Source organism: Aythya ferina, assembly GCF_964211825.1.
Source record: "Aythya ferina genome assembly, chromosome: 12".
NCBI classification, from domain to species: domain Eukaryota; kingdom Metazoa; phylum Chordata; class Aves; order Anseriformes; family Anatidae; genus Aythya; species Aythya ferina.
The window spans coordinates 2,774,521-2,787,641 of NC_140308.1; the positions used below are offsets into that span (position 1 = coordinate 2,774,521).

Consider the following 13,121-nt stretch of genomic DNA (forward strand, 5'->3'; position numbering starts at 1 on the left):
GCCCTGCAAGTTCCCAGACATGCTTAAGTGGACAAAAAATTCTTTCATTTTACTAGCACTAATAGGCAAGACCATACCCACTCTGTACTCCTTATTTCTGGGGTTGAGGTCTGCATTTTGCTTTGATATGAAGCTCTCCAACCCTATGACAGAAATCCTGGAGGAAACCAAGTGTCCTGAATGTGCCCCAGCCCAATGCATTCTTACAGTTCTGGGAAAAAAAAAAGGGGGGGGAATTAAATGGTTATGTGGTTTGCCAAGGACGTTGCATTAAATCAGTGCATTAATATGAATAATACACTGCTCTAAAAGATATCTCTCTTTTTATTTATTTTCTTTTTCATGACACAAGGACTAAATGGATGTGTGAGCATGTGTTCCCCTTGCACTGTGCCTTTTACAAGCTGCTGTGCTGACCAGCGTGTCCATCCCCAGCGGGGACAGCACCAAGCAGCCTGCGGGAGCCAGCCGCCCTCCTTGCCATTAAGGACAGAAATATCGGAATGTTAACTTCCAATATCAAATTTTAACCCAAAGCCAGTAAAACGTGTTATGTCAGAATATGCTAGATCTATAAAGCTGGTTTCGGCAACATGTTGCAGCTGGTGGTGTGTATTTATAGCTTTTTTTTTTTTAAAGAAAAAAAAAAAAAACACTGGAAAGAGTAGAAAGCATTTTAAACAGCAAATTTGTCAATGTTTTTCCTTGCTGCTGAGTCGGACTATGGGTCGGCACTGGTTTAGATTAGCCATGTCCTGTGCAATTTGACAGTAGCGACATGAACCTGCAACGCATGAATCCGAAGCAAAGATAGGACTAACGAGGAGGAATTCAGGGAATGTTTTTCCTCGGAGCGCTGTTGCAGCGCGTACTGCGGGACCGGGGCTGCAGTGACAGCACTAACACTTCCCAGAGCCGAGGACCCCAAAGCTGGAATGGCATTGCCCACCCTGAAAGTGAGAAGGTAAAGTTTATTTTTGTATTTTTTTTCTCCCCTTTCTCTCTCTCACTCTCCCATATACAGAATGTATCGAGACCACCAAGAGTGGCCCATTTTTTTTTCACGATGATGTACAATTCACATTTGTTAATAAAAAAAAATTCTGCCTGAGGTCATCCACCTAGGTTTTTTTTTTTTTTAGACAGGAAACGGGTTTCAGATGTTTATATGTTAAAAAGTAAGGCTGCTAATCTGCCTGCCCATTTAACAGGCATTGACAACTGTCAAATATTTTTGCTTTACATTGCTGGCTTTCGAGCCAAGTTATGTATTTGCTTAATATTTTTTAAATCAGCAAAATAACCGCTATCATGCATTTGCTTGCTTTCTGGATTTACTTGCTAACACCAAGCAAAGCTGCCTCGGAAAGTGTAATCCAGCGTTTACCATAAAGTGAATCACGAGCTTTTGTGCTTATTGAGATAAACTGCTCGAGCAGGGCAGCCCGGAGAAAAGCGCTTGAGGAGCTACAGCTTGGCTGGCGTTTGGTGCTTGTGCCCATCAGATGCAGTGAGCACATAAAAAGCTGCAGTTTGAACTTTTGAAGCACTGGTGTCTGCGATATCAGGGTAAATAAAGGTAAATTTAATCTGCACTGGTAGGCTTCTTCCCCACTGCACGATGCGCAGTTTTTACTAGCACCACACATAACAGAGAGATGCGTTCCCCTGAAATAATCAATATTCTTATTTCCTTCTTTCTAGCCCATGCAGGGAAGAGACTGATAATGTGCCATTAATACTGGCAGAGCAAAACTGCCCTGGAGGGCTCTGTCAGGCACCTTAAGGTAGGGAGCGATGCTCGTGCTGCATTGCCCATGGTTCCTCGCCTGGCTGTGGTGCAGCAGCCACGGCGTGGTTCACCCCAACAGCTTCTACACCTTATCCACCCTTCTGATCAAAGCAAGCCGGATTTGTGCACAGAGCCCCAAACCCAACACCCAGCTAATGGTGTTCCACGAGTATGAGAATAAATTTAAATTAATGAAGTGCTTCATTAACAAAACCGATGAGGGTAGCAGACAAAACCTCTGAGTCACCTTCCTTTGCAGGCAAAAGTCCTGGAGACTCTCAAGCAAATTTATCTGGAAAAAATACTGGAGACTCAGAGTCATTCTCTCATAAAACCTGTTGGTTTTGAGGATATTGCTGAACTATACGTGTGAAATATTAATGATTTTTTTACCACGATGCAGGTAAAAGGCATGCAGTAACAAAACGTGTGTTATTTACTGGCTACACCGAAAGAGGAGTGATCGGAGTGCTAAAGGACAGAGTCATGGCATTCTAGCAAATGCAAAGTGAGCCTCAGAAATTATTTTTCCACCTGAAAACAAAACAAAACAAAAATAAAAGAAACCCCACAAATTTTGAAGTTACTTCGTGCCACCTATTTAATCATAGTTTTTCTTTCTGAGCCTTCTAGCAACAAAACCTGGCTTCTGACCTGAAATAAAAGTGGTGATAATCCACTGTTAAAATTCTATGTTAAACATACTGTGAAAAAAAAAAAAATGAAAAGAAAGAAAAGAAAACAGAAACAAAAAGAAGCAAGGAGAATGACTTTATTTGCACCATTTCAGCAACCACAGAACCCAGCATATCTGGTTCATTTTATCTGGTTACATGAAAAACCTTGCACTGCAAATCATCACATATACAAATTACTTTTAATCTATGTACCATAATTTTTCTGTGTGCTGGCACTTTTTGATTTCAAAAAAACCATGAAGACGCAGAACTGCAGGAGCCATTTCCCCCTGTTTTAGGGTGAAAATGGGCTGCTTCGCAGCGCGACTGAGATCGGCGCAGCAGACGCATGAGCCTGACACCCAGCTCGCTGCTGTTCTCCGAGCAAATAACCTCAGCCCCTCTCAAATACCTACTTTGGGGATTTCACTAATTCAGTCAATCAATTCTCTGTTTTCCTAAAAGCCAAAAATCTGTATCTCGCCAGCAAGTTGAAGAAAAAATCCTCCTTCTTGGCACATCCTCTGTAACAAATGTGGAAGCTCGCTGATGACCACAAATATATTGTAAAAATGTGTAAACCAAAGGCAGTGATATTTTCCAAAAGAACACCTGGAAGGTGTAAATCAAAAATATTGTAAACACGTCAGCTGGGAACATACGACAGGCACACTGGTTTGCTGTGCACCCAGCCCATCGTGCTTTGGAAATCCGAATCGATAAATCAGGGGATGAACCTTGGACTAATAAACAGTTCTTTCATGAAAAGGAGATATTCTCTGCCCCTGGAGCCTAGCAGTGAACCGCCCTTTGGAGTGGCAGCGAGAGATAAATTTGCTACATTTAGAAAAATACAGCAAGACATTGCTAATAACGGGATTCTTTAAAAAATCACTGCTCAAAGGAACTCTCAAGATCAAGCTCATCTTGTTTCGTGCTTTGCTTAAATTTGCAGCAAAACTAATAAAACTATCTAGCTGCTTTCCTACGTAATATTTTTCGAGCATTTATTTCCCCTCTTAAGCTTTTTAAATGTTGATCAGATGCAAAGGTTATATTTTACGTCTGTCTTTTACCAAGGGGGTGTTCTGAAGCAAAAGGGGCAGAGGGGGAAATGGGGAGAAAGCTCTGCAAAACGAAGAGAGAGCAGGAGCAGCCTGCTCGCTCTGCCGTGCTGCAAAAAAGAGCCCGGGCTTTTCCCTCATGGTTATCTCGGTCGAATGAAAGAAGCCCTATTAAAATGCTATCTTCTGGAAAGCGTCATAGAGGCACGAGGTTGGTAAACATTATAAAAACAACCCCTCATAAAAATTTTATGGCTTTACATTTCTGTACATTTTACAGCCAGCACGGGGAAAAGAAGCGACAGCAATTTCTCCGCCTTGATAGCAGGCAGGAACTTTTCCTTGCTTTCTGCTCATCAAAATAAATAAAAAGGCTGAAGCGCGTTCGTTTCTCAGGCGTTCAGTGGGATTATTTCACAGGCAGAAGAAGTCGAGGGGAAACCTAAAGGCTAAACGAACCTCACGGTGCTAATCTGTGAGCTATAAACAAGCATTGTCCTTTTTGGACACCACGATAGCTTTCTGCGTCACAAAACAAAGCACTTTATTTCACAGAGATGTGAGTTGTCTCTTTTTAAATGCACAGGGAAAAACCTGCCCGTACGCACATCTCGTGCACGTCCTCACCACTAATTATTAAGCCAGTCTGCCGATGAGGGTTTTCAAATTGCTCCCCAAAAAGCAGCATAGACATTTGCTTCCTGAGTAGGTATTTATAGCTTCTGAATGGATCAAGTCATGAACAAAAAAAAGGTAATTGTGCTTGCAAGTAAGTATTTAAATATTTACATTTTAAATATATTTGCTGCCAGCTGCTGTTAGCAAGAAGAAAAGTAATTTGGGAAATCGCAACCCTTCCTATTTCCCACATTTTTTAACCATAATAAATGCATCTCTGAATTTAGCATGCCCCGCAGCTTGGCTGGCCAGTGGGGAGCCCAGGCTCATCACTCACTCGGGTAACGGGGCTGCGGGGCTCGGACCGGGGGCGTGCGGGGGCCGTGGCTGCGGCTGCGTTGGGCAGGGAGCCCGAGCAGCCCGAACGGCTGGGGCCGGCTCTCCTGTGAGCAAAACCCTCCTCCGGCCAGCGGCTGTGCTCATTTCTTGTTGTATGACCTCAAGCAACAAGCGCGCAACCGAGGGCAGGTGGCCTGAGTCACATTTCCCCAAAGCTCCCCAGCCCCTGCGCTCGCCAGCGTGGCACAACCGGGCAGTGACGTCTGGGGATGCGCCGGGGATTCTGCGCCCCGTACCCCTGTCTACACCCCAGTTTAAGTCACACTGGAAAGTCCAGGACGCACTAAAACATCAGACGGATGAGTAAGAGGGGGATATTGTGAAGAAACAGGGCAGATGGATCCCTGCAGCGCCCATCCCTGGGGCTGGGCATCATCCCCCCTGCCCCTCCTTCCGAAGGTGCTACAGGTGGCCAGCACCCAGCCCTCTGACAAAGGGTGGTTTTACCCTCATGAAAGTGCCATTTTCCTTTATTTTTATTATTATTTTATTTTTCAAATTATTTTTCCTTTGGCTTTCCATCTATCCATTGAGGGTCTTACCCATGGAAGTTTCTGCCTCCTGGTGGGAACAAGGAGAGAGGCTTGCTAGGGCCAAACAACATTGGACAACAAAGAGATGATCTGGGTTCTTCCTGCTATTGAGGGTTTTTGGAGAAGATCTGCTTCTTCAAATGTTTCTGATGTCGAGAAGCCACCAAAATCTCTTCCAAAAATCTATCCCAGCTCACACGCCATGTTGTGCTTAGCTTAGAGAGAAGTGTCCCGTTGGCCTTGGGGATGCTCCGTGGCCTGACCTCATGCGCAATCACACCAGCCCCACACTCCTCCCAGGGTAGCAGCTGAATTTGGGTGGCCAGGAAAGAGCCCTGTACCGGGACAGCTCCATATGACGCCTGCCACATCCTGCTGGTGGCCAGCGGGGACATCTCCATGGAGCCAGCACCTCCTTGCTCTCGGTTCATCCGGGTTCAAGCGCTGGCCTCTCTCTTGCCCTCGGGATGCTCGGTGTGTTGCTGCAACCAAAACGCACGCAAAGCAAACAGCTCCCGATGACACAGCTTGTGGTCACACATGTTTTACCACCTTCCTTGTATGACGGGGGGGGAAAAGAACAAAAAATAACACAACGACGTCAAGTGTTTCATTCGCAAGCAGAATGAGGGGGAAGGAAAGCTGAACTTTTGTTTATTGGTCTGAGATGACCATCAGTCCTGAGCAGGAGCAGAATTAAGCTGGTGGTGCTTAACGCATCCTACGTAGGCGGCTCCTCAGAGAATGTTGATTTAATCAGTAAAGATGTTCTTTAGCTAGTGAGGACTGGGGCAAAGCCCTTCTTTTTAAGCTCCTGCAAATGGCATAAGGATGAAAGTATAGGGCTGTAACCTCTGTGAATATGTAGTTCATCTCAACATAAAGTTTCCTCCTATAATCTATTTTTTTTTAGTGTTTTAAGTTTTTGCAGTGTCTAAGACTGCTGGTGGGGGTTTTATTGCTGGGTTTTCCAGTGACTGTGCCACCAGTTAGGATGGGAAAGGGAAGAGCAGAGATCGCAGCCATGAGCTTCACTTGCTTTTGCAGCTACCAACTGATCTTTGCCTCCATTTTTAAAGGTTTTGGGGTAAAAATTGGCCCTGTTCTAATCAGTGGCAACTCTCCCACTGCCTTTTGATTGTGCTGGGATTTCACTCTCCTGTCTTTACCTTTTCATCATTGCCTGTAGTGTGAGAAGCTTTGGTTGGGAGCTTACCAAAGCAAGAAAATCAGCCCGACTCTGGAACTACTATTGTTTATTTTAAAGCACATTTTGTTTCCATTTTGCTATAAATATAGATGAAGTGAAAATCTGCTGTTGTGTAGGCCCTGTCAGTTCAGCAGCAGTTTAGCAGAATTTCTCATATGGTCTCTTCAGTCCACGGAAAATCATTCAGGAGATGCTGGACCCCACCCTGCGAGGCATCACATCCTTTTAATGTTTCTGCAAATCGGTGGAAGCTTGAAATTGCTTGACCCTGGACAAGAAAAAAAAAAGAAAAAAAAAAAAAAAAAGAAAAAGAAATAAAAGCGATGGAATAAAATCTCAGCTCCTCTTAGGACTAGGCTGAGAGACGATGAGTCCTTTAACACCAGGAAAAACAGCAACAAGGTTGATAAGGATGCCCTAGTGTTTTGTTTTCAGCACCATTTAATTACAACACAGGTTCACATGCAGTGCATTTAGGTATTTGCTCTGTTATAAAAACTCGGACTGGAAGTATTTTGCTTAACTAATTTTTAAATGAAATGGGAACACACAAAATGGGTAGCAAAAGCAGAGGGCTAGGAAAACATAAATATCAAATAGATGAAAGGTGCGTGCACACTGCATGCTGGCATACTCCTGCTATAAAGTAAGCTCCTGTTAATTCAAAATACATTGTACCTGATCCTTGGAGGATCAGGACAGCCCTAGGAGAGGTGCTGGGTGGCTTTAAATTGCACCCTCCAGCCCTGCTTCCTAGCCCTGTGTTGCAACTCCGTCCTTGACACTCCTCAGATATCTCATGGATTACCCCAGATTCTAAGAAGTGCTATTCCCAGGCCATTTCTTTACCCTATTTTGGCCTTTCTCACCCCGATCCTGCCTTATTGCCCAAGACCTGGAACTGGGGAGTATGCAAATGCTCAGCTGACAATAAAACCTGCCCCAGGCTGTGGTGTTTTATCCTGATTTTAAAGGAGAGCCTCCACCCACGGTTTCGATTTTATGACGCAAATTCAAAAACCATACGGAACATTCTGGCGTCTCCCAGTTTTGGGTTTTCTACAAAAAGCCGTGCTGGTTTAAAAGGAGTGTTGGTGTGAGGAGACCTCATCCCGTCACATGCGTTTTCCCTTCTCCATAAATGCACAATGTAAAAATGCTGCGCTGAAAGGCACATACTCGAGGCTCTGTAGACATTTATGTGAAAAGTTATTGTTTACAGATCTGTCAGAGATTTTGCTTTGATGATGTAACATTGGCAAATGTCATATGTAACTTCCCTGACACTGTTTTTCTAACAAATGGCTCTTTTTGCCTGCCTTGACTTGAAAAAAAGAAGGAGTTTGAAAGGACTCTGAACCTCAAAGCCATTCAAGTTTTGTCCCGCGTCTACCAGATTGGGTCTGATAAAACATCTGAGCTCTCTCTGCAGAACTGGTCTGCTGGGAGCCCACTGCTATTGCTTAGAGGAAAATGTGTCCTTTTATTAAATATTGCTTAAAGTTCCTTCAAAATGGGGTTCTCCGATGTACCTCTAGGAAGGCTGAGGGTCTCGGGATTAGCAGGGCTGGCAAGTTAATGCGGTGTGCTTTTTAGGAAGACCTTAAATATCACAAACCAAATCAGGAAATATCAAAGTGGGGCAGGGAAGAAAAGAAACAAAACCTTCAAATGGCAGAGGGAAGGGTTCAGACCTAGCTGAAGGTTTGGAGGAGCTCGATTCCCACACTTATGATGGAAGAATGGGGTGAATTTAGGCAAAACTGGAGCGGTGAAGGAAGCAGGGCTGCTGGAAGGGAAATAAATCAGAAAGTGCAACCAGGGGGCTTTATATCAGGGTTCAGCACCTCTTATTTTAGAAACGGAGACTGTCAGACAAAACAAAGAGATGAAGCTGAGGAAAAGGGGTACATAATTTATTAATTATGCATATGGTTAATTAAGGGCATATGGGATTTGTGCCTTTCACTGCTTATGAGGTCCTCCACCAGCGAGCTGAAGCGGGAGAGGGCTCACAGTGGGGGAAATCCTCCCTGGCTGCAAAGCTGCCCACAAAATGCAAACCGAGGCTGGGAGGAATTCCTTGGTTTTGACCATCTGAGGCTGGAAATGAACTGTCAACATCCGAGTATGCATTAATGCAGCCCGCAGAAAAACCTCCCTCGTGCTGAGCAATTGAGGAGAGCAGGAAAACACCTCCGAGGGCACTTTTTGGTGTGCCAACACAAGCTGGCTCCGTCTGCAAAGCATCTCTCTTGGACATGGTATAAAAGAAACCTCCCTGAGGTTTCCTCTCCATCTGCCTCCGTGCAAAGCTGTGGATGGGAGCAGGGGCTGCCAACATCCAGCCCCTCTTGTGGTGGGCAGCTCATCCCCTTCTCCCTGCCCAGATAAGAAACATTCCCTGGGCACAGCTTGCATCTGAACACGTTTGGCTCCAGAAAAAAAAAAAAAAAAAATCAGATCAGGCTCCAATTTTATTCACCACTCAGCTTTGCTATCCTTAAAAAGCACACTGTGCTTGATTTCTGGCCAGCCAGCCATTTTTTTTTTTCTTTGGTTGTTTTTATTTTCTCCAGCTCATTTGTCCCAACCAACAGGAAATCCATCACTTGCAGCACAGTGAGGTTCAAACGTGTCCCCACAGCTGCTCTGGCTGTGTGTTTTGGGGTGAAAATGGGCTCCTCTCCTTGCTGAGCATCACTGCCAGAGATGCTACCTTAGCTAATCCCTCAAGCTGCAGTGTTCTCTGGAAAATCAATGCATTTTAGCTGCTAAGAATCTGAAAAAAGTTTGAGGTAAATGGAAAGAGAAGGAAAATGGTAGGAAGTGTTGCTGTTGGTTTTAGGGCTGGCCTCTGGAAATGCAAGATATGTTTCAGCTCTTGAAAGATTGTAAAAAACATTTCTGTGTTCAGGTTGAAGTGTTTGACACCCAGGAGAGGAAAACCTGTGTGCTGCTGGGCAGTGATGGAAGCACCTTTCTGCCTGTGTCTTACAACATTTGTCTTAATCTGGCATGGCGGGGGCTCTGGTAGAGATATCACATCTGACGTGACACTTTAAACATGTAAAACTCAAGTATTTTCCTTCCCTCCTCTGCCGCCTCCTCAGCTGTCCAAGAGAAATAAAACCAATAATCCTGGATAAATGTGTTTTGCTAGTGCTTAAAATGAAGGTTGGCTCTGACCACAGAGTCCGGCAGAGCAGGGAGGGGGATTTGGGAGAAGAAACTCACTGCCAAGAATCACCCCGTTTAGGAGCATCCACTGCAGCCTTCATGGCACTTCTGGCTGCTTGTGCAGTGCCTGGAGGAGCAGGCAGGGCAGGGAAGGATGGCTCAACTGGACTTGGAGCATCACAGGGAGCTCTGCTGGAGGAAACCACAACCATCCAGGTCCCCTGATCTTGTGTTCAGGAGGACGTGCAAATGTTTGCTGCTTTGTGATTTACTCTGCTGATCCTTTGGCTTGGCCATCATTGGAAGGAGAGGATGGCAGCTGCCATTCAGAATTCACACTGGAGGTGGCCACCTGAGTGGTAGGACGTGCCACAGTGATGCTGATGAGGTATGGAAAAGTGGGGAGATAATATTCGAAAATACCACCCTGGGCTGGCTGCCCCTTAAGCAGTGTTTCTTTCCACTTTCTGTGTGTACAAAGGAGAGTTTCTCCAGGACAAGTGCTTACCAGTGCTTTCCTGCTGCTCCAGTGACAATGCCAGCATTAAAAGCAGAAAAGCAACTCGCTTTCCTCTGCAAGGGGCCGCTGCGTGGTGAGATAATGCTCTTCCCAAAAGTGCGTGTTCACTGCTGCTGGGTGGCGGCCAAGAGCGGCCTCCCCATTCGTTCTGGAGGTGACAACAATGCACATGTGTGTCATTTCCTGACCTCGTGGAAATTGCAGGACTGAGATTCACTGCTGGAAAAAAAAAAAAAAAGAATGAGCAGAAAGGGATTTGGAAAATCAAGGGCCTTCCCCTCGAAGACTCCACCTTCCAGATTGCTTCACTTCGATGTCAAGTGTCTCCTCACCCCATGTGCTCCACTGCCAAGGCCAAGTCCTCCTCTAGACTCTGCACCATCCTGTCTGTCCCCACATCTCAGCACCCCAGGGTTGTGGGGCTGATGCCCACCCCTCACACTCAGATCCTGCCTGTGGATCTGCAGGGGATCATTCAAATGTGACAAAGTTTTAAGCTAAAACAATAATATCACTAAAACATCCAAATATGTCCAGATAAGACTATCTATCCCCAAGATACTGCGCAGTCATGCACATCATTTAAAGCCACTCTTAAGCCATCACCACGCTGAATTTCTTTGCTACTTGTCGTTCTTCAGATGGGAGCAAATCTGCATCCCCACGGGGCAACATTTGGGCTGCATCTAGTTGTCCATATTGCTGCTCGAGGGGTCCAGGGAGAAGGGCACGGTGTGCAGTTCCTTTGGGGCATTGCACTCCTGGAAGTGCTCCACGCAGTAGGAGCTTGAAGAAGGAAGGCTTGAATCCCTTCCAGCCACTCTATCTTGTATCGCTGCATTTTGGCAAAACACAGAACAAATGAGCGGCGGGGTCGGATAAACAAGCTTAAGGTAAACATTATCTGCATGTATATCCTGATTTATAATGTACGTGCATCAGTTAAAAATTTACTTGAATTTACCACAGTGTTTTAAGTAATGTTATTAAGAATGTAACTTCTTAGGAAAACTCAGTCTGTTTTTAGCCCAGACATGCAATTAGGGGAATTAGTAACACGATACGTCATCTTCAAGAACACACAGATACAGTGGTCAGAAACCTCATGCAACCCTCTGGAAGGAAATTTTGCTCGCAGCATATGTGAGTGCTCTCTTACAAGCCTCCTAATTCTCACCGAGAAATAATTTGACCTCCCCGAGCCAGCGCGCAGTCTGGGTGCGCTGAGGATGAGGCCATAGGTTTAGCATCCTCCTTTTGGGGGAGAAAAGGGGCCAAGGGAAGATCTGCAGGATGCTCACGCATGGTGGGGCATGAGGAATCTGCGGTGGCGTGGGAGGGAGGGAGCAGAGCTCGGAATTCGCAGCCCTCTCCTCGAAGGCATTCAGGTGGGATCAGGGGGTGGCTGGTGCTCCCTGTGCAGAAATGGAGATGCCTGCTGAGCTCTGACACTCCAGTTTTGCCTCTTTCCTTCTCCTATGGGGGCAGGATGAGAATTTTTCAGGTACAGAACAGACGGAGCCTGTGGTTGAGGGTTGGAGGCATGGGACTGTGCCACCTCTGGAAAGCAGCACCGTGGCTTTGCATCCTGTTCAGGGTTCCTGCCCCAGAAGCACAAATCAGACAACACCAGAGCCCCCAAACTGCAGCAAACCTTTATGTTTACTCCTCTGTTTAGGGCCAAATAAAGGGTTCAAGTCAACAGTCAGGGTAAAAAGATCTCCTGCCACCACCATGCACGGGCTCACATCAGCTCCCCAAACTGTGGCTGCGCAGCCCCTCCACCTCTTCCCAAAACACCATGCCTGTTCTTGGGGCTGTGGAAAATTCCAGAAAAAAGAAGCAAAATCCGACCCTCCCTGCTTCTTTCTAGAGTTCCAGAAACTCCAGCTGAATTTCACAAATTCAGGAGGCTTTTGGCTAGTTTGTGTAAGCCAGAGTCCAAATTTTTGGTTGCTGAACCAAGCTTTGACACAAGTCGTTGAGGTTTCTTTATCGCTAGCAACAATCTCTGCTTTTGTTTTTGTTGTGCTTTAGGCCACCGAACGACGTGATCCTGCTACGTGGACATGTGTGAGGGAAGCGAAAAAGATTGGGGAATGCTCAGTAATAGCTGCGAGTGATAGAGGATCCTGCAAAAATGCTGGAAAATATGAAAGGCCAATGAAGCAGAGAAAAAAAGTGTTCCAAAAAAGGTTTCCTTTCTTCCACTAAGAAATAATGCATTATCTGGAAATCCCACTTTGTAGTTTGGAATTTGTTTTTTGTGTTAGTTTCTTTCGGTGACCAACTCTGAATAAAGAGCAACCGCAGAAACAGTACACCAAAGCAACAGCAGTGGGTGGCAAATTTCTCTGTTACCACAAATATCCTTCCATACTTGACAGTCCAGATTGAAAACATTTTTTGTTGTTGTTTGCGTATCTCATCTTCAATAACTCTCTGCGAGGGTCAGAAACGATTGATTTGATGGTTTCTTTATCTAAAAGAAAAAAGGTTTTCTTCTTCTTGCCCCCCAATTTTGTCACGACCCATTGCAGTGTTCAATGCTCAGGGCTGCTCACACCCATGGGTCCCTCTCTGTAAGCCAAGGGAGAGATGTGCAGGCCCTGATGGTCACTTTGTGTGGGATTCCTGCAGGATTCAGGTATCCAAAGCCCAGGCTTCTCACCTGCTGGGCTTGCCTAGGGCGAATTAAGTGCAAACTCATCACATTTTTTCAACTTCAAGCTCTTGGCTGGAGAGATCTCAGCCTTGGGTAGGGCTGAAGCACCTCCCTGTCAGGAGGAGGATCCCAATCCCCCAAAATATGTGTTTGTGCCTCCAAGCACGCACAGCCTCATTGGTTTAGTACATACGTTTCTGCAGCTGGGATCTTGCACTATAAACTGTGGCAGGGAAGCCTTTTGCCAGATAATCATACAGCGCGTAGCATGCCGGAGTCCTGATTTTTGCTGGGATTTTTGCATTGCGTAAAAACACCGCCCATCCCCAGGCAGCACAGCCCTGGCTGAAGACCTGTTGGGTCTGGCGTCAGCACGCAGCAGCCTGTTTTTGCCACGAGGCTCCCACGTAATAGAAAGCATCGGCCGCGCTTGTGCAGACGGGCTTCTGCATAGCGTCGAGGT

The 13,121-nt window shown here is 45.8% G+C and overlaps 1 long non-coding RNA gene across 1 annotated transcript; it reads left to right on the forward strand.

Annotated features, from left to right (window-relative positions):
* The first annotated feature begins 442 nt into the window (after positions 1–442).
* LOC311443215 lies at positions 443–3,457 on the forward strand. Its single transcript, XR_014697125.1, has 3 exons — positions 443–964; positions 1,705–1,787; positions 2,196–3,457. It is a non-coding gene; the product is annotated as an uncharacterized lncRNA (long non-coding RNA).
* Positions 3,458–13,121: the final 9,664 nt, after the last annotated feature.